At 47.5% G+C, this 25,307-nt stretch overlaps 1 protein-coding gene across 3 annotated transcripts in view; it reads left to right on the top strand.

Annotated features, from left to right (window-relative positions):
- Window positions 1-790: 790 nt before the first annotated feature.
- LOC138246558 (chemerin-like receptor 1) overlaps window positions 791-25,307 on the top strand; it is a 314,771-nt gene continuing 290,254 nt past the window's right edge. For 2 of the 3 annotated variants that reach the window (XR_011194305.1, XM_069201234.1), the window contains exon 1: window positions 791-921. The gene's annotated coding sequence lies outside the window, so the exon portion shown is untranslated. Of the gene's footprint in view, window positions 922-1,239; window positions 1,342-25,307 lie in introns of those variants that run through there. The other variant, XR_011194306.1, reaches the window with a different exon arrangement.

Below are 25,307 nucleotides of genomic sequence, written 5' to 3'. Positions count from 1 at the left end.
TCGCACGGAGGTGCAAGGACAGGTAACGGTACCTGAGAGCGGGCGGCGGGGGGGTCTGGACCCGCAAGGTGAGTGCGCAATGACGCGAGCGCCGCTAATCTGAATATCGGGTTTCGCCCGCATTAGCAGCAAACTTCAGGTGCGCGCCGGGCGGGAGGCAGCCGGCGCGGCCACGTGAGGCGCCCGCGGGGGATAAATGTGAGACCCGGGGCTCGAAGGGGGTGAGGAGCGGGAACTAAAGATCGAGGGAGGGACAGATGCGGGCAGAGGGAAAGAAAAGCAGGGCGAGAGCGAGAAATAGAGGAGAGGCAAAGAAAGTGGCAGAGCCGGGGGGCAAAAAGAGGGAGGCAGAGACTGAATAAGAAACAGAGAAAAGAGAGGGATAGAGAAACGGAAAGAGGTGAACGCAGAGTGATGGAGAGTGATATTGACAGAAAGGAGATAAAAAGAGCCAGAGAAAGTCAGTCTGGAAGGAAGTGAGAGGGAGGGGAATGAGTTAGAAACGGAGTAAGGGGTGGAAAGGGAGAAGGCCAGGCAAACAGTGAGGCAGAGAGAGTCACCGAGAGGAGAATGTAGAGAGAGATAGAGAAAGAGTGACAGAGAGGGATGAGGGATAAATGGGAAGGGAGCGATACCCGGGTATCATGAAGCAGAAAGAGATGGAGTAAGAAACAGAGGGGGGGCTGGGACGGGAAAGCGCGGAGGGGGCGTGGCTATGCCATACCCATTTTTGGACGGACTGGTAAGGTTTCCTGGCCGCTCCTCGCCCGCCTCATTAAGCCGCCGGTGCCCGAGCGGTGCCCGAGCTCTCCTCCTGCACCCCGGGTGTTGTGCCATCCGGGGAGCCCGGAGCTCTGCCCTCTGATGGAAGTCTGCGCCCGCCAAGGACGGTTCGATCTCTCCGCGGAGGGGCCCCGGAAGGTAGGTGCACTTGTGTAGGGCACGCCTGCCACTCCCACCAGACCCTGGCTCAGGGGCTCCTGCTGCGATTCTAGGGGTGGTATCGAGAACAAAACAACGCCTTTTTATATAGTTTCCACAACTTGAGGTACCTGACGCGGATTGGCATGTTGTAATAACCGTGCTTGCTACCAACACTGGATTTATGAGAGTGGCACCGGGCTGTGTAGGCGTAGCCAAGATTACAACCTGTCACCTGAATGTACCACAACCCCGTGGCAGCACGTGCATCAGCTCGCTTAGCAAGCCTGCCTCGCCCGGGCTGTGTGCCACTCTGTTTCCACACAGATCTCCGACATGGAAGAGTTTACAGACTGAGACGTTGACCGGGACCTGCGCGTTGTACCCTGGTCTATGCAGCAGGCGCATTAACCTCCTGAGGTGTGTTACTTTGATTTGAATCCGCAACTTGCATGCTATTTACTGATCTCCGTCGCACCGTATCTACCGGAGCAAAGGTACTGATCATATAAACTACTGCTTACACATAGTCATCAGTGCACGTGCATTAACCTTCTATTCTATCCGCAAGAGCAGCAGCCTGCGGACCACACTATAGACACAGGTATCTAGATCACAACTTGCTTTCCTTGTGTCGGAGCCTGTGGCCTGCAGGCACAACACATCTCTGCAGTAGGAGCATTCGTCTCCTGAGCTATGCCAGGTTCATAGGCGCCAGTAGTATCCAGGACACGAACATCTCCCCGCCGCAGATGCCTCATCTTGTTTCCAAGCGCACCCAATATGTATTTCTCTGTTCATTGGCACTTTTTGTACCGTTCCACTAGACCCCGAGGACGCTTTAGGTCTGCGGACCATCAACAAAAATAAACACAGAGAGGTCTGAAAACATGAGAGTTGTAGTAGAGCCAGATGGGGGCTGACATTGTTCCAAGGCTCCCAGGAGGCTGGACATTTGCAGTGGAAGTCTTGGGGACCCCGCCGCCTTAACTGAAGAGAACAGTGCTCTGTTCAGACTCGTTGGCGCAGCTTGTCCTGGGGGTTGGGCCCCTCCAGTATGCTTTGGCAGAATCAGGGCCACTGGAATTATGCGTCAGGAAAGGGACATATTATGTGGCAGGGTTGACTAAATGATGAGGTAAGAAAAGCCATATTATGTGGCGTAATTCTGCATATTCTGATAGTATTACTTTATTATCTCGCCGTTTTGACACTTGTTAACACTTCCTGGGCATAGGTGCACCTCAGTTTAACACGCAAACATAGAACTAAGCGGCAAAAAACTGACCAGTAAACCTTTGAAAACGACCTTCCACTGCGCAGCAAGAGGTGTTGCTGCCATTTTACTAACTTTTGAACCGTTTGAGCCAGAGACAATTTTTGTTAAATCTGCAGATTATGCATCAGATTATGGATTATGCGGTGAATGTGGCAGATCCTTAATTGTGCCAAAAACACCATAACCGCACAATCACATAATTTCAGGCACTCTGGTCATAATTTAGTGTTTTCCACTGAGCCCCAGTGCAGAGTTTTCAGGGCTGGATTCATGTGGTTCTGTTTCCCTCTGTGCAGACACATCCTGTCTATTGACTTTGTCCAGACTGGAGTTTGGTAATGTTTTTTTTTTTTCTCAAGAGACCATGGTATATCCCATATTATTGTACGATTGCCTGCCCATGGCCAGTGCCCGCATCATCTCAATACGGTGGTCATTTAAGATTGGTGAACATTTTTTAAAAGAAGAGAGAATTGAAAATTATTTCCCTTCATCCCCTGTTGATTAGAGGAGTGAAGTTTAGACCCAAATCGAAAGTTATCCCAATGTTTCTGACCAGCTGGCTCCGAGGTAGCATATCTGCATCCACAAAGAGGCAAGCATGGTCTACACACTCTGCCATGTTTGTGTATGTCTTTGCATTGCTATCTAAATGGACACACAGGTAGGTGTGATATATATATAATATATCTGTATATTTTCCACTGAAAAAACGAAGGTACCTATAACTCGCCCTTGCCATGCACAGTTTTCTTATCAATAATTTTATTACAAACATTGCAGTGATAATGTCAAAGTTGCCAAACAAGATCTCATCAATGATATAATATCTGGAGTAATTAGCTGTGCATGACTAAGGCGCAAGTTATAGTTACCTTAGGGGAGGAGTTATAGTTACTTGAAAGTACTCTAACTATAACAACTGAATTTCTTTGGTTTTGTACAAGCAAATTCAGAACCTAAATATAATTTCCCTGTAACCTTTATTTTTTTCAGTGAATTTCTATGGTTTTTTAACGTTAAGTAATTCAAATTACTATACGTTATTCCAATCCGCCTCGCTTGGCCTTCAGCCGTGTGCGGCAGGGGTTGGTCTCAAGGCCTGGCCTGCAGCCAGGCCTTGCAGCCAAGCCATTGTTACCACCTAACCCCGTGCCATGCAGGCCTTTGGCCCCGCGCAGCGCAGGTTGTATGTGAGTGCGTGTGTGAGTATCTGAGTGTATCTGAAACTGGATGTGTGAGTCTATGAGTGAGTCTGAGTGGGTACATGAGTATCTGAGTGGGTGTGGTGGAGGACGCCTGAGTCTCTGAGTGCATGTATGAGTGAATGAAATAGTGTATGAATGAGTCTGTGGTTTTTCTTAAAAAAAAATTCATATTCGTGAATATTCACAAATATCACCTGTGGCGTTGAAAAATTCATTCAAACCCATAATTTGCACCTAAAACACACCTATATCACACCCCTGACCCCTTATGCCACTTTCAATTTAGAATTTGATCCCCAGGACTGTGTCCCATGAAATAAAATGGCAGTCACAACTTTCTAGCCAGGTTGCGGTCAGCCAATTACAGCGCTTCTTTTTGCATGTGTATTCACAAATTATTCGTGGCCAGAGATATACAAATTTGAATTTCTCTAAATTTCTCAAAAACTACTGAACAGATTTACACCAACTATTTGAAAGTGTTACCTGTGTGTCAAAAGCTACCTTTCTGCTAAATTTGGTGTAATTCCGTCGAGTGGTTCAAGCAGTAGACATGTCCTGTGGGATACACTACTTTTTTCACCCCCTCCCTTTTCTCGGTCCCCCCTTGACGGATCACTCCGAATCCTTGTGTGCGTAACAAAAATCACCGCAACACTTTTTTGGGGAAAAAGTTTGTGAAGATTCGTCAAACTGCCTAAAAGGTATAGGCAAGTCAAAATGCTTTTTCTATGGAAACATGGTCCTAACTATAACTACCTGATGGCAACCGCCACTAGGCATTATATATATGTATGTATATATATATATATATATATATATATATATATATATATATATATATATATATATATATATATATATATATATATGTAATATATATATATATATATACACACGCACACACACACCCACCAATATACTGAAAAAACAAAGGTTAAAGTGATATTACTTTTAGGTGTTGAGCTAACACAAAAAGCAATGTTTAAAAACCAAAAAACACTGGAATTCCCCAGATATAGTTCACTGAGCTAATTATAACTCATCCCCACATCATGCACTGCTCATAACCTCACATATTACACCGCTCATGACATGTTAAATTACATAATTGATGACAACACTGGCAGTGCTTAATTTGTAAATAAAAAGGTGCAGTGACCAAAGCCCTCCTCTTAAACACGCGGCTGCTGCAATTACATGTGCGAACACGGAATACTGAGGCAGCGTTATTATCTTAGCATGTATTGGACAAGACTTGCATGTGAAGGAGACCTGTGCAGCTTCAGTACTTTGCAACTCTTTGCCTTATTTGTTTACTGGCTTTGTATCTATAGTATTATCTGTTTCCACTTCTTAATCCGTCATAAAAAACAATATATTCCTTATATTGTGAAGTCTCTCCAGTACTGATACCCAGGACAGTAAGTGGGCCGGTTTCCTCTGGTTCTCACACCCAGCAGTACTTAAAAATGGACTGATCGGGTCCTATACTCATGTCCTTAACTTTACAAGTAAAACTACAGATAGATGTCTGAGGAATGAATGACATAAATGTTAAAATAATCCATGTCAGCAATGTGGTTCCTGTTTACATTTCACATGCTTTACATAATCTTACATTCCCTAAGAGTGTTAGCTATATCCAGGATGTTGTGTTTCTGTAGATTTTTTTTCTGCAAGTCATATCACTCTCGTATTGTTGATATTTTGAACTGAGCTACCTCCAGATGTTTAAAACAGGCCACGATTGAGAGCTCTGGAGCTGAGGCTGAAGGCAGTGCGAGTTTTTCACTGTGCCTGTCAGTGGGTCAAAAAGGTGTCCAAGATACACGCTCACTCACTTCTTGGCCTCTCTGCAGAGTGCAAAGATCAATGGTCATGAGTGTCCTTTGCTGTTGTGATTCTATACAAATGTGTGGAGGATGTACACAGTTTTCAAAATACTGACAAGGTGAAAGTGAAAAAAAAAAACAGTGCTTCCAATGGGGTGGTGAAGTGAAGACATTTGTGAGGAAGTAAATGCGGGAGAGTGTGAAAGAAGGTGCTGAAGAGGAAAGAGATAAGATATGCTCTTGATGGATTTCAGAAAGATGTGGGAGAACGAATTTGTAAGCTTCTAACATTATTTGTAGAGGGAAGTGGTGTGGAGGGAAGAACAGGGGTGAATGAGACTCTCCTAAGACCACTACTCCTTCCACAGACAGTCTCATCATTTCAGAATTGAAACATTTTCAGTATCTATTGTTTAAAATCATTGTTGTTACTATTTTGTCTTAAACAGCTAACAATTACTGACAAAGCCAAGAGTACTGTCTTGTTTTAGGTGTACTGCAGTTGCTGTGTTATATATCTGGATGCAATCACATAAAAGCTCAGAGAGGCGCTGACTTGCAGGCTGGTGGTATGCTATGAGAAGCACAGAATATTAGTTTACATGTTTAAGCCACCCTCTTAATTAACTAACCCATGTCTCTTGGAAAGGATTCCTAGTTACACTTCTTAGGTCACTGAACTTTTCGAAATCCCACCCCATTTAAAGCCCGACGGAGATTCCAAACTGTTCCTTGAAAAGTCTGACCGCATGAGCAGTTCACTCAATCCAGGTTTTCGCTTTGCATTCTGGTAATTGTAGTTTTGCCTTTCTGATCATTGATGTATGACAGCTGATACCTTAGTGCAAAGAAAACAACAGGGATCCATGAGCTAGTCATGCATGGGAAGTGTTAGGGAGAGAAGATTTGGTCCAGGGGTAAAGTTGCTGCAACAGACTCAGAGGTGCTTGTCTTTAAACCCAGCTTCCAAACTTGACTGAATTATATGGGTATTCCTTGGGCCGTCGCATCCCAAAAGTATGAAGACAACATTAGCACCTGAATGTAGAGCTCCGCAGAGAAACTGTTTACTTTCTGAGGACCAGTGAGTAATAAAATGTTCTTTTATTTCACTTATGTCCCCTAAAACACACTCTCATTTGTTCCTAGTAATCATATTCCAAGTGAAATCTGGGCCTCTTCTTTACAACATTTGATTTTTGAGAAAAGCTGCTTACCTAAAATGCATAAACAAATCTCAGCTTTTTCCAATGCCAAGTGGTATTTAGGGCATGATTTAGAACTCGGCGGACGGGTTACTCCATCACGACTGTGACGGATATCCCATCTGCCAAAATCTAAAGCCCATTCTATCCTATAGGATTTAGATTTCAGCAGACGGCATATCTACAGGGGTGTAGCTTCGCGGAAGGGGGAGGGTGTTACAGCCCTCTAACAATCTAACAAATGTACCTTGTGATAAATAGTTGGGTGCAGGGGCGTTTAGTCGGATATGATGAGGTGTCATGTCAGACTTCACCAGGAATTTTACAAACAGAAAGAAAAATGCACACGCACCCTCTCCCTCAATCTGTTTGGGAATACTTAAAAAATGTTGGTTATTTCACAACATAATGTGCTTTCTCTCACTTAGTGCTCCAACCAACAAGCATTTCTCTCCCTTTCCCCTGCCCCAAAGCCCCTCTTGTGTGCCAGCTTGTCATACATTGTATTTTACCATTATGTGCCAGCGTAACTGTTGGGAAATGTGGAGCTCACCCGCCCCCCCTTACCCCACCTTACAGACCAAGCTACACCCCTGGATATCTGTCACCATTGTGAAGGAGTCACCCGTCTGCCGAGAATCAAGCTCTTTGTCTCTTTCTAAGCATTCTTGGTATATGTAAAGGGAATCACGACGAGTAAGGTGCAGTCCTTTGTGACTTGCTCAGGATCACACAGGGTGATGAACTCAGATTCAGAATAAAGGTCTTGTGCTTTTTCGTGACCGAAGAACTTGACAAGCAGATTGCACCTTTTTTTTAGGTAAGCGTCGGAGTGCTCATCAGCCCTTCAGTCATGAGATGATTATTGCATAAAGGTATCATGTGATGATGAAGGGAGTGTGTTTGTAGAGGAAACAACACAATCACCAGAGAAGCAGCACACCCTGCGATTCCACTGCCATTCCTTCATGCAGGAGAGAAGGGGGCAGGGAGTGAAAGCATGATGAACAGGAGTTGTCAGCTTTTCTAGGGTCCATATCCTTGCCCCCTCAATATTCTCAGCATAGGGGCTGCTCTCAGGGCCAGAATGTTAAGGTCTGGTGTTAGCCAGGAGCTTCTGGTTTTATTAACATTATGTTCATCATCTACTTACCTCCAGGACTTTAAGCCAGCCCTCTTCATCCATCGGTCTGCTGTGTCAGTCAGAACCTCTTTCCACCTGCTCAGGATACAGCACGGGGCAATGGGTCATCTCACTTCAGCCATTCGCTAACTAACCTCATTGTGCAGCATTCCCCTCTTCCACAGAGAGCACCGCCACGCAAAGGAGTTCCTTTCAGTGCCAGGGGTTATTAGGACAAAGTGTGCTTTCTGAGTCCAAAAACGCTTTTGCTTTTAGCCAGAGGTTATTTTTTATACTAGGGAGGGGGTGGCAGCTCCTAATAAAAACATTTTACAAAAATTCATAACAAAACAAAACAAGCATTTATAAAGGCAAAAGGCTGGCAGCCAATGCCACATCTAGCGACTTTGTCCGTGCTTGTTGACTTTAACATTTGTAGTTCTACAATGAAAATCAATGTTTCGCCTATGCATTCTGGTACTTGTTGTTCTGCTTCTATAATTCTACTATTATTAAGGCTTAAGTAAATCTGGAAATGGAAGGTAAGTGGAAAGAAAGCATTGGATTGTCTACTCTTGTGCCCCTGTTTTCACTTTCCCAGTGTCCTCCAAGCACATATGTCAGCTGGGGCTGAAATCACCAGGAAGAGCAGTGTGTGAGCAGTGGTGGGAGTGCATGAGCAGGGGTGGGAGCATGTGATCAGAAGTCAGAGTGCATGAATAGACGTGGAGTGAACATGGGAGGCAGTGTATGAACAGAGGGGGCAACGTGTCAGCAGAGGTAGAGGAGAACAGAGTGGGTGGTGTGTGAGAACACAGGGGAGTGTAGAAACAGAGGGGGCAGTGTGTGTGGTAGAGGTAGGAGTGACCAGAGGTGGTGGAGTGTGGTAGAGGTAGGAGTGAACAGAGGTGGTGGAGTGTGGTAGATGTAGGAGTGAACAGAGGTGGTAGAGTGTGTGGTAGAGGTAGGAGTGAACAGAGGTGGTGGAGTGTGGTAGAGGTAGGAGTGAACAGAGGGGGCAGATTGTGTGGTAGAGGTAGGAGTGAACAGAGGTGGTGGAGTGTGGTAGAGGTAGGAGTGAACAGAGGTGGCAGAGTGTGTGGTAGAGGTAGGAGTGAACAGAGGGGGCAGAGTGTGTGGTAGAGGTAGGAGTGAACAGAGGTGGTAGAGTGTGGTAGAGGTGGGAGTGAACAGAGGGGGCAGATTGTGTGGTAGAGGTAGGAGGGAACAGAGGTGGTAGAGTGTGGTAGAGGTAGGAGCGAACAGACGTGGTGGAGTGTGGTAGAGGTAGGAGTGAACAGAGGGGGCAGAGTGTGTGGTAGAGGTAGGAGTGAACAGAGGGGGCAGAGTGTGTGGTAGAGGCAGGAGTGAACAGAGGTGGTAGAGTGTGGTAGAGGTAGGAGTGAACAGAGGTGGTGGAGTGTGGTAGAGGTTGGAGTGAACAGAGGTGGTGGAATGTGGTAGATGTAGGAGTGAACAGAGGTGGTAGAGGTAGGAGGGAACAGAGGTGGTGAGGTGTGGTAGAGGTAGGAGTGAACAGAGGGGGCAGAGTGTGGTAGAGGTAGGAGTGAACAGAGGTGGTGGAGTGTGAGCGGTGGTGTGAGTTTAGAGGCGGTGGAAGGAAAGATAGAGGGCACTGTATGCCTAGAGGGGCAGCGTGTGCCCAAAGGCAGGAGTGGGCCTTTATTTTACCCGTGAATTAAGGGCCAGATGTAGGGTTAATCTGTCACAACTTGACGGATATTTCATCTGCCTTACTGCACATTCTCTGGCACTTGTTTTAAGGCCGATCTGATATCTGTCACATTTGTAACAGAGTCCACCAATCTCGAAATCAGGCCCTTTATGCATTATTCAATCATAGAATAGGTACAATTGAAGCATATCACAAGTGGATATGCCTACAAGGCACATGCTACGCCAACATTTCTTTAATATGTTAATTAAAAATGGGATCATCTGACCCCGGGTCCTAGCAATACATTCCCAAACCTGGTTCCCATGGGCTGAGAGGCAAGCAGAGACAGTTTGAGGGTGGTAAATTGATGTAATAATCTGATGGATTCAAAACTCCTAGGTTGCCCCATTCCAGCTTGTTCAGGCAGTCCAGTCTTCTTCCATTACATCATCTGCTTTCTAAAACTGCTAGTCCTTTTATTTATAAAAGCATAACAAAATAAAACCATGAAAGCTACACATTACAGAATGCAAAGTGGTGTGAGCTACAAATCAATAGTTCTCAAAGTTCCCAGTTCTCCTTATGGTGGAAAGTTCAGCTCAGAGATATCAACATTGCTCCAAGATTTAATTACGTCGTTGGAGTGTTACCTTTGGTAATCGCAAGGTTGATTTTCCCAGTGGCTGAGGGAGATATTATTGCATTCATATGGGAGAAGAGTGAACACGGCGTTAAGGCCACAGCGATGGCAGGAGGTCTTGGATTACCACATGTGGAGTGCTACTGGTCAGCCCATCATTTAGCTCAATTAGTATACATGGCCAAACACAGCGAGAAACACCAATATGGCTTAACATGGAAGAGCACATACTCTGGACACAATGAAATCTAGCGCTATATGACATGTGCCAACTCCTGCTGTCAACTGATTGCAATCCCATTAATTCCTCATGCCAGGCGTGTCAACAAGCACACAAGCTGTTAAGAATCCCAGAGCTTGCTCATTCCAAGGCATCTTTTTGGCACAGTGGACGCATCAGGATGGGCAGCAAAGAAGTAAGCTGGTCGCAGTGGGCCAGACATCAGGATCACGGATGACATGCTTCTTAATGACTCCTTAAAGTTTTTCTTACAGATCACTCAGGAATATAATCTACTACAAACACAGAGATGACAATATACCCAATTATCACACGTCCTCAAACAAATGCTAGGCACCTCAGTCATCTCCTTGGAATGATCCCCCATTCTCCACTACTTGTTAACATGGAAGGAATTTGTCAGAACTGGCACTGGGCGCTACTTGAATTTCATTGAAGTAGTCCTTTCACAGGACAACTCTAACACACTTCCACTCTGGTGGGAACCACAACAGAACATACTATATTAATGATTGGGAAGTTTTCACGGAGTACAGTGGCACTTACTGCCCTTAATTAGCTTCCAAAATAACCCAGACGGTGCACTGAACAGGGTGAACCCCCCAAAAAACCCTGTGATCAACAACAAAGTTGCTGATGTAGTACAATTTGTATAGTCAGGCACACATCCATCTAATATTCATTCACAGTCTTTTGTGTTTTGTAACATATGACCAGTCTTTATTGAATAATGTTCATTCCTTCATGGTAGATCTTCTAATATAATTCATATTATAACTTCTCAATGTCCAAGACAAGTATTTACGGCATCCACGCCAAGCCAATACGTGTTTCGTCAGGGATTTCACCCACCAGACTTCATCAGGGCTGTAATTATAAATAACATGACACAAAGCTTAGTACAACATGTTCTTGTTATGGCTGTTCTTATCTCACCCTGTGGTGCTTGGAGAAAATCAAAATATTACATGTGACTTTTTTTTTTATCCGTGTGTGGTGTGATTGGCAACTATTAAGTATTTTCTATATTTCAAGTCTTGTGTAATCAGTTTTATTGTGTATATTATTATTGATTATATATTATTTTTTGTTTTTTATTCTTTATTATATGTTGAGTACCTTATTCCCATATTACACTTCACCCTGTGTACATGCACACACATGTGAATATTTAACTTGTTTGTCCTGGTATGAACTGACCTTCTCTTGCTACTAGATCACCTGTTTTCAATCAATTCGATGATTTTTCTGACCATGAACTTCCTCTCTATATTTTGTTAACCACAATGCCTTATGTTTGTTATGCTCCGTTTATCTGTAATTATAAATTACATGATCCTGCCACTGTAACTCCTTGTTGCTATTCTTAATTGCTTCTTGCTATTCTATGAAAACTATTCTATCATGTAGATAAATGATAACTACTGTTACAGGTGTACAGCCTGGTTTCTCTCAGGGAAGTGGGCCGCGTCCATTCAATCAATAATATATTATTGTTGGAGTTTCATAATGCCAACACTTAAAAGTATGTTGTTATTTATGGACAACAAGTAGCGTGACAGACTTGTTTCAAAATCTTCCTTTCCTCGAATATCTTAGTATCAAAGTATATTGTTACAATAAGCTTTTTTAATGCGCTTACCTATTCATTTCATTCCGATCCGTATTTTACAACAGAACATGCAATCTCAGGAAGGAGACCGGGGAACAATCCTAAAAGACCAGAACAAGGGCCTCAGGAAAGCATGTCTAAAATATAGATATTTTAAGATCTTACGATCTGGCACTGGTCTCCGTACAAATGCACAGGGCTAAGATGTGTCCAGATTCAAGGCGCTGGAGGGACAGTCATAGAGGTGGGGATGTAGTACATATACTGTGGGACTGTCACAAAATCTCTAGGGACTGGTGCCAAATCAGGGATACCATGAAGAACCACTTAGCTGTAGCTACTGATCCCACTGCCGGGATAGCGCTACTACATGGCACTGAGGACCTCCCCTCCAGCTTTCAGCACAAAACGGTGGCATATATTGGACTTTTAGGACACTGGACGAAGACAGCTATGTGTAACTGGTGTGAGGATGTGCAAGAGATAGCAAATTTGTTACACTTGATATATAAAACAAATGACAGGCTAACGCAATTCAGTGATATATGGGGCAGTTTTATAAAAGGCGACAGCGGAAAGTGAGCAACTCACAGAGCACATATAAAGACGTAAAGTATATAGATCCAGTCATGGGACCAAGTCCAATGGCCGAAAAGGATGGGGCGAGGTGACACAAAACAACTGACAGCTGAACTTTCCAGCCTTGCCTGATGCTCTCCTCCTTAGTATGTATAGGACCTTAGGCTCATGTACATAGATGTATGGGATGGCTGGCAGGCCCAAAAAATGGCGCAGTGAAATTTACAACATTTCACTGCGCCATTTTTTCCGTCATTTTTAACGCCTTCTCAGAGCAGGCATTGAAGTGACGCACCCATTGTAATCAATGGGCATCCCTGTGCTTTGCTGCACTAGAGTTAACATTTTTGACTCTAGTTCAGCAAAGCGCCACAATAGCGCCAACATTTTTGACGCTATTGTCCTAAGGACCTCCATGGTGCACCGTACTGTAAATACGGTTCAACCATGATGAAGTTAGGTGGGGCAGGTGGGGCAGGAGCGACGCATTGGGACCGATGCACCACTTTCTTATAAATATGCCCCTAAATGTTTGACCTTCAGCATTTTGATGCACACATCTCCACAAGAAAAGCCATCTTTGCCAGCTCCTCTGCTCTGAAGCATCTTTGATGTGGTCCTAGAATTTGGTCTCTCCCGTTCAAACCCGACCACATCAACATGGGCAGCCAGAAGGCCCCATGTCGTGTGTGACATCTCAGTTTAGGTTTTTTGCTTATAGTGTATTCTATTTCGAAACATGTAGGTTGTGTATTAATTACCTTATAGCTCTGAGGAGGTAAGTACTCCCATTGTCATCAGGCCCCTGCCCCACCCCTCTGTGTCCTGCTTTACAGTTCCTACACGTTTTATTCATCACGTAGACCAATGCCCCAGACCTGTGCTTGACACGAAGCCCTCAGTGTGTAGCACAGCCACCTCTGCCCTCAGTGTGTAGCACAGCCACCTCTGCCCTCAGTGTGCAGCACCGCCACCTCTGCCCTCAGTGTGCAGCACAGCCACCTCTACCCTCAGTGTGCAGCACAGCCACCTCTGCCCTCAGTGTGCAGCACCACCACCTCTACCCTCAGTGTGCAGCACAGCCACCTCTAGCCTCAGTGTGCAGCACAGCCACCTCTAGCCTCAGTGTGCAGCACCACCACCTCTGCCCTCAGTGTGCAGCACCACCACCTCTGCCCTCAGTGTGCAGCACAGCCACCTCCATGGTGCGGGCTCAGCCTTTAGTGTGTCTGTATGACCTGTGGCCCCGCAGTACAAGCTTCAGTGCAAGCTTTACCATGCATCATGCCCTCAGTGTGCAGCACCGCCACCTCTGCCCTCAGTGTGCAGCCCCACTACCTCTGCCCTCAGTGTGCAGCACAGCCACCTCTGCCCTCAGTGTGCAGCACAGCCACCTCTGCCCTCAGTGTGCAGCACCGCCACCTCTGCCCTCAGTGTGCAGCACCGCCACCTCTACCCTCAGTGTGCAGCACAGCCACCTCTGCCCTCAGTGTGCAGCACCGCCACCTCTGCCCTCAGTGTGCTGCACAGCCACCTCTGCCCTCAGTGTGCAGCACAGCCGCCTCTGCCCTCAGTGTGCAGCACCGCCACCTCTGCCCTCAGTGTGCAGCACAGCCACCTCTGCCCTCAGTGTGCAGCACCGCCACCTCTGCCCTCAGTGTGCTGCACAGCCGCCTCTACCCTCAGTGTGAAGCACAGCCACCTCTGCCCTCAGTGTGCAGCACCACCACCTCTACCCTCAGTGTGCAGCACAGCCACCTCTGCCCTCAGTGTGCAGCACCGCCACCTCTGCCCTCAGTGTGCAGCACCGCCACCTCTGCCCTCAGTGTGCAGCACCGCCACCTCTGCCCTCAGTGTGCAGCACCGCCACCTCTGCCCTCAGTGTGCAGCGCCACCACCTCTGCCCTCAGTGTGCAGCACAGCCGCCTCTGCCCTCAGTGTGCAGCACCACCACCTCTGCCCTCAGTGTGCAGCACAGCCGCCTCTACCCTCAGTGTGCAGCACAGCCACCTCTGCCCTCAGTGTGCAGCACCACCACCTCTACCCTCAGTGTGCAGCACAGTCACCTCTAGCCTCAGTGTGCAGCACCACCACCTCTGCCCTCAGTGTGCAGCACCACCACCTCTGCCCTCAGTGTGCAGCACAGCCACCTCCATGGTGCGGGCTCAGCCTTTAGTGTGTCTGTATGACCTGTGGCCCCGCAGTACAAGCTTCAGTGCAAGCTTTACCATGCATCATGCCCTCAGTGTGCAGCACCGCCACCTCTGCCCTCAGTGTGCAGCACCGCTACCTCTGCCCTCAATGTGTAGCACCGCCACCTCTGCCCTCAGTGTGCAGCACCGCTACATCTGCCCTCAGTGTGTAGCACCGCCACCTCTGCCCTCAGTGTGTAGCACCGCCACCTCTGCCCTCAGTGTGTAGCACCGCCACCTCTGCCCTCAGTGTGTAGCACAGCCACCTCTGCCCTCAGTGTGTAGCACAGCCACCTCTGCCCTCAGTGTGCAGCACCGCCACCTCTGCCCTCAGTGTGCAGCACAGCCACCTCTGCCCTCAGTGTGCAGCACCGCCACCTCTGCCCTCAGTGTGCAGCACCGCCACCTCTGCCCTCAGTGTGCAGCACAGCCACCTCTGCCCTCAGTGTGCAGCACAGCCACCTCTGCCCTCAGTGTGCAGCACAGCCACCTCTGCCCTCAGTGTGCAGCACCACCACCTCTACCCTCAGTGTGCAGCACCGCCACCTCTGCCCTCAGTGTGTAGCACAGCCACCTCTGCCCTCAGTGTGCAGCACAGCCACCTCTACCCTCAGTGTGCAGCACAGCCACCTCTGCCCTCAGTGTGCAGCAGAGCCACCTCTGCCCTCAGTGTGCAGCACAGCCACCTCTGCCCTCAGTGTGTAGCACAGCCACCTCTGCCCTCAGTGTGCAGCACCGCCACCTCTGCCCTCAGTGTGCAGCACAGCCACCTCTGCCCTCAGTGTGTAGCACAGCCACCTCTGCCCTCGGTGTGTAGCACCACCACCTCTGCCCTCGGTGTGCAGCACAGCCACCTCTAGCCTCAGTGTGAAGCACAGCCACCTCTGCCCTCAGTGTGCAGCACCGCCACCTCTGCCCTCAGTGTGCAGCACAGCCACCTCTGCCCTCAGTGTGCAGCACAGCCACCTCTGCCCTCAGTGTGCAGCACCGCCACCTCTGCCCTCAGTGTGTAGCACAGCCACCTCTGCCCTCTGTGTGTAGCACAGCCACCGCTGCCCTCAGTGTGCAGCACCGCCACCTCTGCCCTCAGTGTGCAGCACCGCCACCTCTGCCCTCAGTGTGCAGCACAGCCACCTCTGCCCTCAGTGTGTAGTACAGCCACCTCTGCCCTCGGTGTGTAGCACCACCACCTCTGCCCTCAGTGTGCAGCACACCCACCTCTGCCCTCAGTGTGCAGCACCGCCACCTCTAGCCTCAGTGTGCAGCCCCGCTACCTCTGCCCTCAGTGTGCAGCACAGCCACCTCTGCCCTCAGTGTGCAGCACCGCCACCTCTGCCCTCAGTGTGCAGCACCGCCACCTCTGCCCTCAGTGTGCAGCACCGCCACCTCTACCCTCAGTGTGCAGCACAGCCACCTCCATGGTGCAGGCTCAGCCTCTAGTGTGTCTGTGTGACCTGTGGCCCCGCAGTACAAGCTTTACCGTGCATCATGCCCCCAGTGCGTAGCACAGCCACCTCCATGGTGTAGGCTCAACCTTTGGCATATGGGTAGTCAGGCTTCCTGGAAGCTCTGCACTGCAGCCTTTTCCTTGGACTTTGGCCTCAGTGTGAGGCGTAGCCTTCTCCTTGGTGCAGGATCAGCCATTGGTGCACATGTGTGAACAGACTAACTAGTGGTCCTAACCTTTCTCCAACATCACAACCTCTGTATGCAGCCACCTTCATGGTGCAGGCTCAGCCTCTAGCACCCGTTGTTTTTGGTAAAATCCCTTAGTAGCTCTCAACTGCAGCCTCATTCTACACCCTAGTATTGGTGTGCATCACAGCAGCCTCCAGGGTGACGATGCATTTTGGTGTGCATGAGTAATATCCACTTGGGCTGCATGGTAGCTTCTCTCCTGCACTGGCACAGCATGCAGTCAAATCCAGGCTTCAAGAACAATTTCTGATGCATGTCTGCACCTACATCTCCCAACAAGCACTGATGATGCCTCTGTGGTTCATCCGTGTGTGTGTGAGGCAGGCTTGTGCTGCTGGTGCCTCTTTGGTTAATGTTCTCTTTGGGTGTGACAGAAGCTTGCACTGCTGGTGCCTCTGTGGTTCATGTTCTACTTGTGTATGACAGAAGCTTGCACTGATGATGCTTCTGTGGTTCATTGTGTGTGTGTGTGTGTGTGTGTGTGTGTGTGTGTGTGTGCTCTATGGTTCATCATCTGTGTGTGTGAAGGAAGGTTGTGCTGCTGGTGCCTCTGTGGTTCATGTTCTACTTGTGTATGACAGAAGCTTGTGCTTCTGTGGTTCATTGTGTGTGTGTACTCTATGGTTCATCATCTGTGTGTGTGAAGGAAGGTTGTGCTGCTGGTGCCTCTGTGGTTCATGTTCTCCTTGTATATGACAGAAGCTTGCGCTGCTGGTGCTTCTGTGGTTCATTGTGTGTGTGTACTCTATGGTTCATCATCTGTGTGTGTGAAGGAAGGTTGTGCTGCTGGTGCCTCTGTGGTTCATGTTCTCCTTGTATATGACAGAAGCTTGCGCTGCTGGTGCTTCTGTGGTTCATTGTGTGTGTGTGTGTGTGTGTGTGTGTGCGCGCTCTATGGTTCATCATCTGTGTGTGTGAAGGAAGCTTGTGCTGCTGCTGGTGCCTTTGCGGTTCATGTGCTCTTTGTGTGTGACAGAAGCTTCCACTGCTGGTTCCTCTGTGGTTCATTGGGGTTGTGAGAGAAGCTCGCAATGCTGATGTCTCTGTGGTTCATGGTGTTTGTGTGGTTGTGTGTGTGTGTGAGAGAAAGAGAAACTGAGAGATGGGAGTTGGAACTGCTGATGCCTCTTGGTTTATGTTCTCTTTGTGTGTGACAGAAGCTTCCACTGCTGGTGCCTCTGTAGTTCATCTGCATATCCGAGGGAAGCTCGCACTGCTGATGTCTCTGTGGTTCATGGTGTTTGTGTGTGTGGTTGTGTGTCTGTGTGTGAGAAAAAGAGTGACTGAGAGATAGAAGCTCGCACTGCTGGTGCCTCTGTGGTTTATGTTCTCTTTGTGTGTGACAGAAGCTTCCATTGCTGGTGCCTCTGTGGTTCGTCTGTGTGTGTGAAGGAAGCTCGCAACTGATGTCTCTGTGGTTCATGGTGTGTGTGTGTGTGTGTGTGTGTGGTTGTGTGTCTGTGAGAGAAAGTGAGCCTGAGAGATGAAAGCTCGCACTGCTGGTGCCTCTGTGGTTTATGTTCTCTTTGTGTGTGACAGAAGCTTCCATTGCTGGTGCCTCTGTGGTCCGTCTGTGTGTATGAGGGAAGCTTGCACTGCTGATGTTGCTGTGGTTCATGGTGTTTGTGTGTGTGTGGTTGTGTGTCTGTGTGTGAGAGCGAGAAAGAGAGACTGAGAGATGGAGGCTCACACTGCTGATGTCTCTGTGGTTCATGGTGTTTGTGGGTGTATGTGTGTGGTTGTGTGTCTGTGTGTGTGAGAGAGAGAGAGAAAGAGAGACTGAGAGATGGAAGCTCGCACTGCTGGTGCCTCTGTGGTTCATCGTGCACGCATGTATGTGTGATGGAAGCTTGCGCTGCTGGTGCCTCTGTGGTTCATTGTGTGTGTGAGGGAAGCTCGCACTGCTGATGTCTCTGTGGTTCATGGTGTGTGTGTGTGGTTGTGTGTCTGTGTGTGTGAGAGAGAGAAAGGGAGACTGAGAGATGGAAGCCCGCACTGCTGGTGCCTCTGTGGTTCATCGTGCGCACGTGTGTGTGTGATGGAAGCTTGCGCTGCTGGTGCTTCTGTGGTTCATTGTCTGTGTGAGGGAAGCTCGCACTGCTGATGTCTCTGTGGTTTATATTCTCTTTGTGTGTGACAGAAGCTTCCACTGCTGGTGCCTCTGTGGCTCATCTGTGTGTGCGAGGGAAGCTCGCACTGCTGATGTCTCTGTGGTTCATGGTGTTTGTGTATGTGGTTGTGTGTCTGTGTGTGTGAGAGAGAGAAAGGGAGACTGAGAGATGGAAGCCTGCACTGCTGGTGCCTCTGTGGTTCATCGTGCGCACGTGTGTGTGTGATGGAAGCTTGCGCTGCTGGTGCTTCTGTGGTTCATTGTGTGTGTGAGGGAAGCTTGCACTGCTGATGTCTCTGTGGTTCATGGTGTTTGTGTATATATGTGAGGTTGTTTGTCTGTGTGTGTGAGAGAGAGAAAGAGAGACTGAGAAATGGAAGCTTGCACTGCTGGTGCCTCTGTGGTTCATCGTGCACGCATGTATGTGTGATGGAAGCTCGCACTGCTGATGTCTCTGTGGTTCATGGTGTTTGTGTGTGTGGTTGTGTGTCTGTGTGTGTGAGAGATAGAAAGAGAGACTGAGAGATAGAAGCTTGCACTGCTGGTGCCTCTGTGGTTTATGTTCTGTTTGTGTGTGACAGAAGCTTCCATTGCTGGTGCCTCTATGGTTCGTCTGTGTGTGTGAGGGAAGCTTGCACTGATGTCTCTGTGGTTCATGGTGTGTGTGTGTGTGTGTGTGTGTGTGGTTGTGTGTCTGCGAGAGAAAGAGAGCCTGAGAGATGGAAGCTCGCACTGCTGGTGCCTCTGTGGTTCATCGTGCGTGTGCGTGTGTGACAGAAGCTTCCACTGCTGGTGCCTTTGTGGTGTATGTTCTATTTGTGTGTGACAGAAGCTTCCATTGCTGGTGCCTCTGTGGTCCGTCTGTGTGTGTGAGGGAAGCTTGCACTGCTGATGTCGCTGTGGTTCATGGTGTTTGTGTGTGTGTGTGTGTGGTTGTGTGTCTGTGTGTGAGAGAAAGAAAGAGAGACTGAGAGATGGAAGCTTGCACTGCTGATGTCTCTGTGGTTCATGGTGTTTATGTGTGTGTGTGTGTGGTTGTATGTCTGTGTGTGTGAGAGAGAGAAAGGGAGACTGAGAGATGGAAGCCCGCACTGCTGGTGCCTCTGTGGTTCATCGTGCGCACGTGTGTGTGTGATGGAAGCTTGCGCTGCTGGTGCTTCTGTGGTTCATTGTGTGTGTGAGGGAAGCTTGCACTGCTGATGTCTCTGTGGTTCATGGTGTTTGTGTATATATGTGAGGTTGTTTGTCTGTGTGTGTGAGAGAGAGAAAGAGAGACTGAGAAATGGAAGCTCGCACTGCTGGTGCCTCTGTGGTTCATCGTGCAAGCGTGTGTGTGATGGAAGCTCGCACTGCTGGTGCCTCTGCGGTTCATATTTTCACTGTGTGGAAGGAAGATTGTGTTGCTAATGTTTCTATTGGTTTGTCTTCTCTGTGTTTGTAAGGGAAGTCTGACTGCTGCTGCTGCTGTGACTTGTCTTCTCCTGTGTGTGATGGAAGCTTGCACTGCTGCCTGCAGAGCGCTACCTCTTTTCTGGAAGTGAGAGGCAAGCATTCTGTTGTCGTTGCTTTAACTGTTTGATTTACGAGGGATTAGACTCTATTGCAAACTTTAGCTATATTTCCTGTTTTATGTGAAAGTGAATCATAGCACCGCCTGTGCGGTACCTGTTTTGTGTGTGCTTAAAATTGCATCATGTCTGTCTGGAAGTGAAGCTGGCTATGTGGGTACCTTTCTCCACCTGATCTGTGTGTACGAGAGGCTTGCACTGCCCTTGCTGTGCCTCCTTCATACAAGGGAAGACAGAGCTTCCATCCACCTCCTGCCCCCAGAGGACAGCAAGGGAAGCTTGCGTTTCTCCTGCACGTGCTGTGTGAGGGAAGCTTGCGTTTCCCCTGCATGTGCGTTTCTCCTCCGTGTGCTGTGCGAGGGAAGCTTGAGTTTCTCCTGCATGATGTGTGAGGGAAGCTTGCGTTTCTCCTACATGTGCTGTGTGAGGGAAGCTTGCAACGCAGCTGCCTGTAATGTACCTCTGTGTATTTGTGGGAGTGAAGCAGGTACGGTTAGGGTGACCAGATTTTGAAAAGAAAAAACCGGGACAGGTCAGACATAAAAGTAGGACTAAAGCCCTTGCTCTCACTTTTATATCTGACCTGTCCTGTAAATGTGTGTATATATGTGTACTCGCATACACACAGAGGAGCTGGCAGCAGCAGACAGGCGGAAACCAATAAATTACTTCTCAATTATTTAAGACTCTAGAGCTGCATGTGAAAGGAGAACACACCTTTCACTTCTGCCTCGCAGGTTGACCTGACCGTTGACCCAAAATCCGGGACATTTATTGAAAATGAACAAAAGCGTCGGGACAGCGGGACAGTCCTCTGAAAACCGGGACTGTCCGGGCAATTCCGGGATGTCTGGTCACCCTAGTACCGTATGGTTGATGTTTCTTCAGTTCCTGTTCTATGCTGCACATATTCCCCTGTGCTTGAGAGGACGGGCAACGCCCAAGACGTTACTGCTTTCTTTGTGTGAGTGGAGATTTCCATATTGTGTATATTCTGTGAAGATTTCACTCAACAAAACATGACCTTGGCGCCCAGAACAAGATATTTCAGGAGAAAGTAGCAAAAATATTCTGCAGGAATGAATGCCAGGAACTAGACGTTGCCTCCCAGTAGTTCTTGTCCGGAAAGACGATGTGGGCACGAGGATGGCAAAGTCGTGACGTAAACTGGAACACCTACATTCATCCATTCATAACAGCCCTTTAAAGTGGTACACGCTGTCCTGGACTTTCAAAAAGGGGGGAAACCTTCCTGGGAGGCTGGTGTCTAGTGGGGTACTGTCGACGCTGGATGGGCTGAGGCACCGTCATTCGACGCAGCCCTCGATGCACCCCCCAGGGATGAGCACGCCCACCCAATAGGCACACACATTGTATGCATCCGAGTACTCCCCCTCGAGTATTTCATGGACTTTTTTTCAAAATGAGTGATAAAAGCTGTAATTTTTTTCTCAAAACAATGTGAACACGTCTCTTGTCTTTCGAGTACATTTCTTTAGAACAAAATGCACCCAAACCTCCATTTGAAAGGGTAACGCTTGACAATTCAGTGGGAATATAACGGTGAATTGGCCTCATCAGTGCACAGCCTTTTCTGTGAAGGGGGGGAGGGGGATACAGAGGTTGCTGAGGCAGACACGCTCACCGAGCAACCAGAAGCCCAGCCATGTGAAGTGTGAAGTCCTAGTCCAGTCTTAGCTCGGGTGGCGTTGACTGGAACCGGGGGGTGTTCTCGGGGTGAACTTCTGAGTTAAACTTTAAGAAGAACTTTATTTGTGAACCTACCTCGGGCCGAGGGACGTACAGTGCGCACTGATCTTGATTTCGTTGGGGTCGTAACCTGCGTATGGGTTAAGGTGGAAATGTTCAGCTGGAGGCAGAGCAACGAATATGGAAAATGCTCCAAGTATCTGAATTGCACTCATAACATATGATATGGATCTTTACTCACTAATGTCTGTGCAGCGCACTGTATGGGTTGTCCAGCAGCGATGTCTTTGACCTTCTTACAACGATGGCCACATACATGGAAGTAATGATGAGGTCGAGGAGTATTCAAGTTTTGAGTCTTTGTTTTTTATAGTTTTACATTATCACTCACGTCTAAGTCAGGCTCTGGTCTGTTATTCACCTGAAGAGAAGGAGGAACTACATCTTCTGATTCTGTTATAACCCAGGAAGGGGAAGACCTACAGGAAGCAACCGGATGCTTCTGAAATCAGAAAGACAAGTATAAAGCAACAGGACATACCTCAAGGCCAGGGCCAGGGTTGTGCTACACCCATCAAAGGGGCAAAGGTGGAGCCCAGTTATGGGACCTACATGGATGTTTCAGGGACGGCTGGTGGGCAGCATCTCCTCCAGGAATCCTGCAGGCTCGTGCCTCTGACTCCAGAAGCATCCTCAACCAATAGTCAGTGACTCCATAGGCTGCTATGAGGGGGCAGTACCCACAATCATAAACTACGGCTACGGGTACAGTTTTGGTGCCCTGACTAGGTGATAATGGCGAACATCTAACCTTATACTCGGATGCCACCAAAGTGAAGAACTGGATCGAAATCAGGTGTTCTCAGACACATCATAGACAGATCCAGTTTCGCTCTTGTCGTTTGTTTGATGTCACTCAGCAGCCCTCAGTGAAATACATTCTCGTTATTTACTGGCACCGATCTACATTTCTATATATTATCTATTTAGGTGGCCATGTGCTCTGCAAATCATGGAAATAAATAAATAATTCATCAGGTGGTTTTATAGAGAGCGCACTAGGCTCAATAGCATCAGAGCACCTTACACAGAAAGCTTTTACAGTGTATACAAAATGTAAACAATGGCTTCATAGAATGAGAGCACAAATTGCAGGTATGTAAAGAAGTCGACTATTGCAAACTGAGGAAATAAAACTATACATTATAAAAGTTATGTATAAAATATATATACATGATAGGTGACACACTATATCAGTGTGTGAACCAGCGGGGAATCATAGTTTCTGTCAAGATGGTGAGTTAGCTGAAAAGAGGACAGTAGTGACAGCTCTCTCGTAGAGGGCAGTGATGATGGAACAGTACAGGCGGAAGGCAAAAGAGAGCCCCACACTCTGGGTGCCCATCCAAGAAGCTTGGGATGATGGTGTGTGTTTTTGTGTTAAAGATGGGGATCTCCAGGAAGAGAGTGTCAGTGTTGCAGACCACTGCAGGGATCTCCTAGTAGTGCATGCCCCTTATATGGAGCACCTCCAGTTGACTAACACACTGCAGGTCTACTGGAGAAATAAAGGTCATGGCGAAAGGTCGCACGGAGGCAAATTGACAAAGCCTTTCTAAGCCAAGAAAGAACTTCTGTTCTCTCATTTACCCAAACGGTGCTCTGGCCATCATGCTCCTCTGAGCCTCTCATCACTGTATGTGTATCTTGTTTACAAGGCATGACCATGTATGCTGGGACTCTGAGAAGAACTGACCGGCTGAGCAGCTAATCACAATGATAGCAGTTTCTTTCATGTGAACGTAGAGTGCTCAGTCACTGATCTGGAGAAGGGGGGCTGGGTAGCGTGGTCCTTGAGATATTTGTTTACAAGTGCTTCACCATTCTCTTGGTTTGAAGCATTTAACATTTCCAGGGAAGCTATCTGTGTATGGACAGATAAGGCATCTCTTCTATACTTGTTTTAAGAATAAAGTCCAGATTTACTAAGGCTTTGTGCCAACACAAAGCAGTGCTTGCTATTTTCTATTCAGCGCAAAAGGTGTCTTTCAGTGGAAAGCTGCACTTTTCTCAGCTCTGGGCTGCATTGCATTGCTTATGTCAAGGGGTATTACTGGAGCGGATCAGCTCAAACACCCATACATTTTGACTTTAAATTCTATTTACCAATTATAATGTTCCTGTATCCTTTGTTTTCTTTCAGTAAATATATATATTTTCGGACCACCCGTGGCCCCGGGGACCACCACCTCACAGGGCTATACGTGCTGGAGGGGGCAGTATGGCCCCCCTCGTGGAGCCACTGATGGACCTGGGGACCATCACCCCCCCAGGGCCAGCTCCTGCAATGTCCCGGGGTGTCCACCTCTGGGATATAGCTTTGACTGCTGAAGCCAAGTCATAGCAAATGAAGTCCTCTTTCTGACAGCGGGACCGGTCCAACAGGTCCCGCTGTAAGAAAGAGTCCTGCATTCAGATATGCGTGCAGGGAAGACAGATGAAAATATTGTTCCAGCAAGCAGGGAGCTGCTATTAAAAGCAGCTGCCTGGTGGATGGAGCAACGGGACTGCGGGAGAGGCCTTAAGTCTCCACCAATGGTCCCAGATAGACCGTGAAGGGCATAGTATAAGATACATTTTAAAAAATAGGCAGGGACCTTGGGGGAGGCCTTGAGGCACTCCCACGGTCCCAGATACCCATAAAGGTTTAAAACAAAATATGAAAAAAGTAAATAAAAAAATAGCTCAAGTGTGAAGGTCACAGACCTTCACATTGAGGGTTCGAGTCCAGGTGTGTGCCTGGTTGTTTCCCTTTTTTTTTTTTTATTCAAATGTTTAAGGCTCATACTGAAAAGTGATCTTACTGGCTGCAGGCCAGGCCCAATGGGCAACTGCTTCTGCACACGGCCGAAGGCTGCGCATGGCGGCGGTTGGATAAATGTATAGTAATGAAAATTACTATATATTAAAAAATGCATAGAAATTAACTGAAAAAACAAAGGTTACAGGGATGTTATAATTAGGAAACAGAGAATAAAAAAAAGCATTGAAATTCACTTAAAGAACCAAAGGTTAGAGGGAAGTTATAGTTAGGAAATAGAATTAAAAGAAAACATAGAAATTCACTGAAAAAACTAAAGTTACGGGGATGTAATAGTTAGGCTCACATTTTAAAAGTACAAAACAATAGAAATTGATCAGTTATCATTAGAGTTATCTCAAATAACTATAACTCGTGCCCAAAGGTAACTCATACCCTCACCATGCACTGCTAATTACCCCACAAATTAGGGCACTCATGACATGTTTGATAACATCATTGATAATATTACTGTAATATTTGCTGTACATTTTTGACAAAAAACTTTGCATGGCGAGGACTCAAGATATAGTTACCTTAGGGCACAAGTTATAGTTACTTGAGATAACTCTAACTAGTGAATTTCTATGGTTTTGTATGTTTAAAATGTGAGTCTAACTATAGGGTCCCTGTAACCTTTGTTTCTTTAAGTGAATATATATACATATATAATGTATATTATTTGTTTTTGTCTATCCAGGTTGACTGGCTTGTCTAGAGATCTCCCAACTTCTTGAGAGACTCAATTCTCTAGTTGGCAGTCACGGCAGGGAAAGTCGATAATTTTACTAATTGTAAGCATTGGCTTACTCCCTAAATGCAAAGTACTTTGGGGGGAAAGTCAATGA

Source organism: Pleurodeles waltl, chromosome 7, assembly GCF_031143425.1.
Source record: "Pleurodeles waltl isolate 20211129_DDA chromosome 7, aPleWal1.hap1.20221129, whole genome shotgun sequence".
NCBI lineage: Eukaryota > Metazoa > Chordata > Amphibia > Caudata > Salamandridae > Pleurodeles > Pleurodeles waltl.
This window is presented reverse-complemented; position numbering and strand designations above follow the sequence as displayed.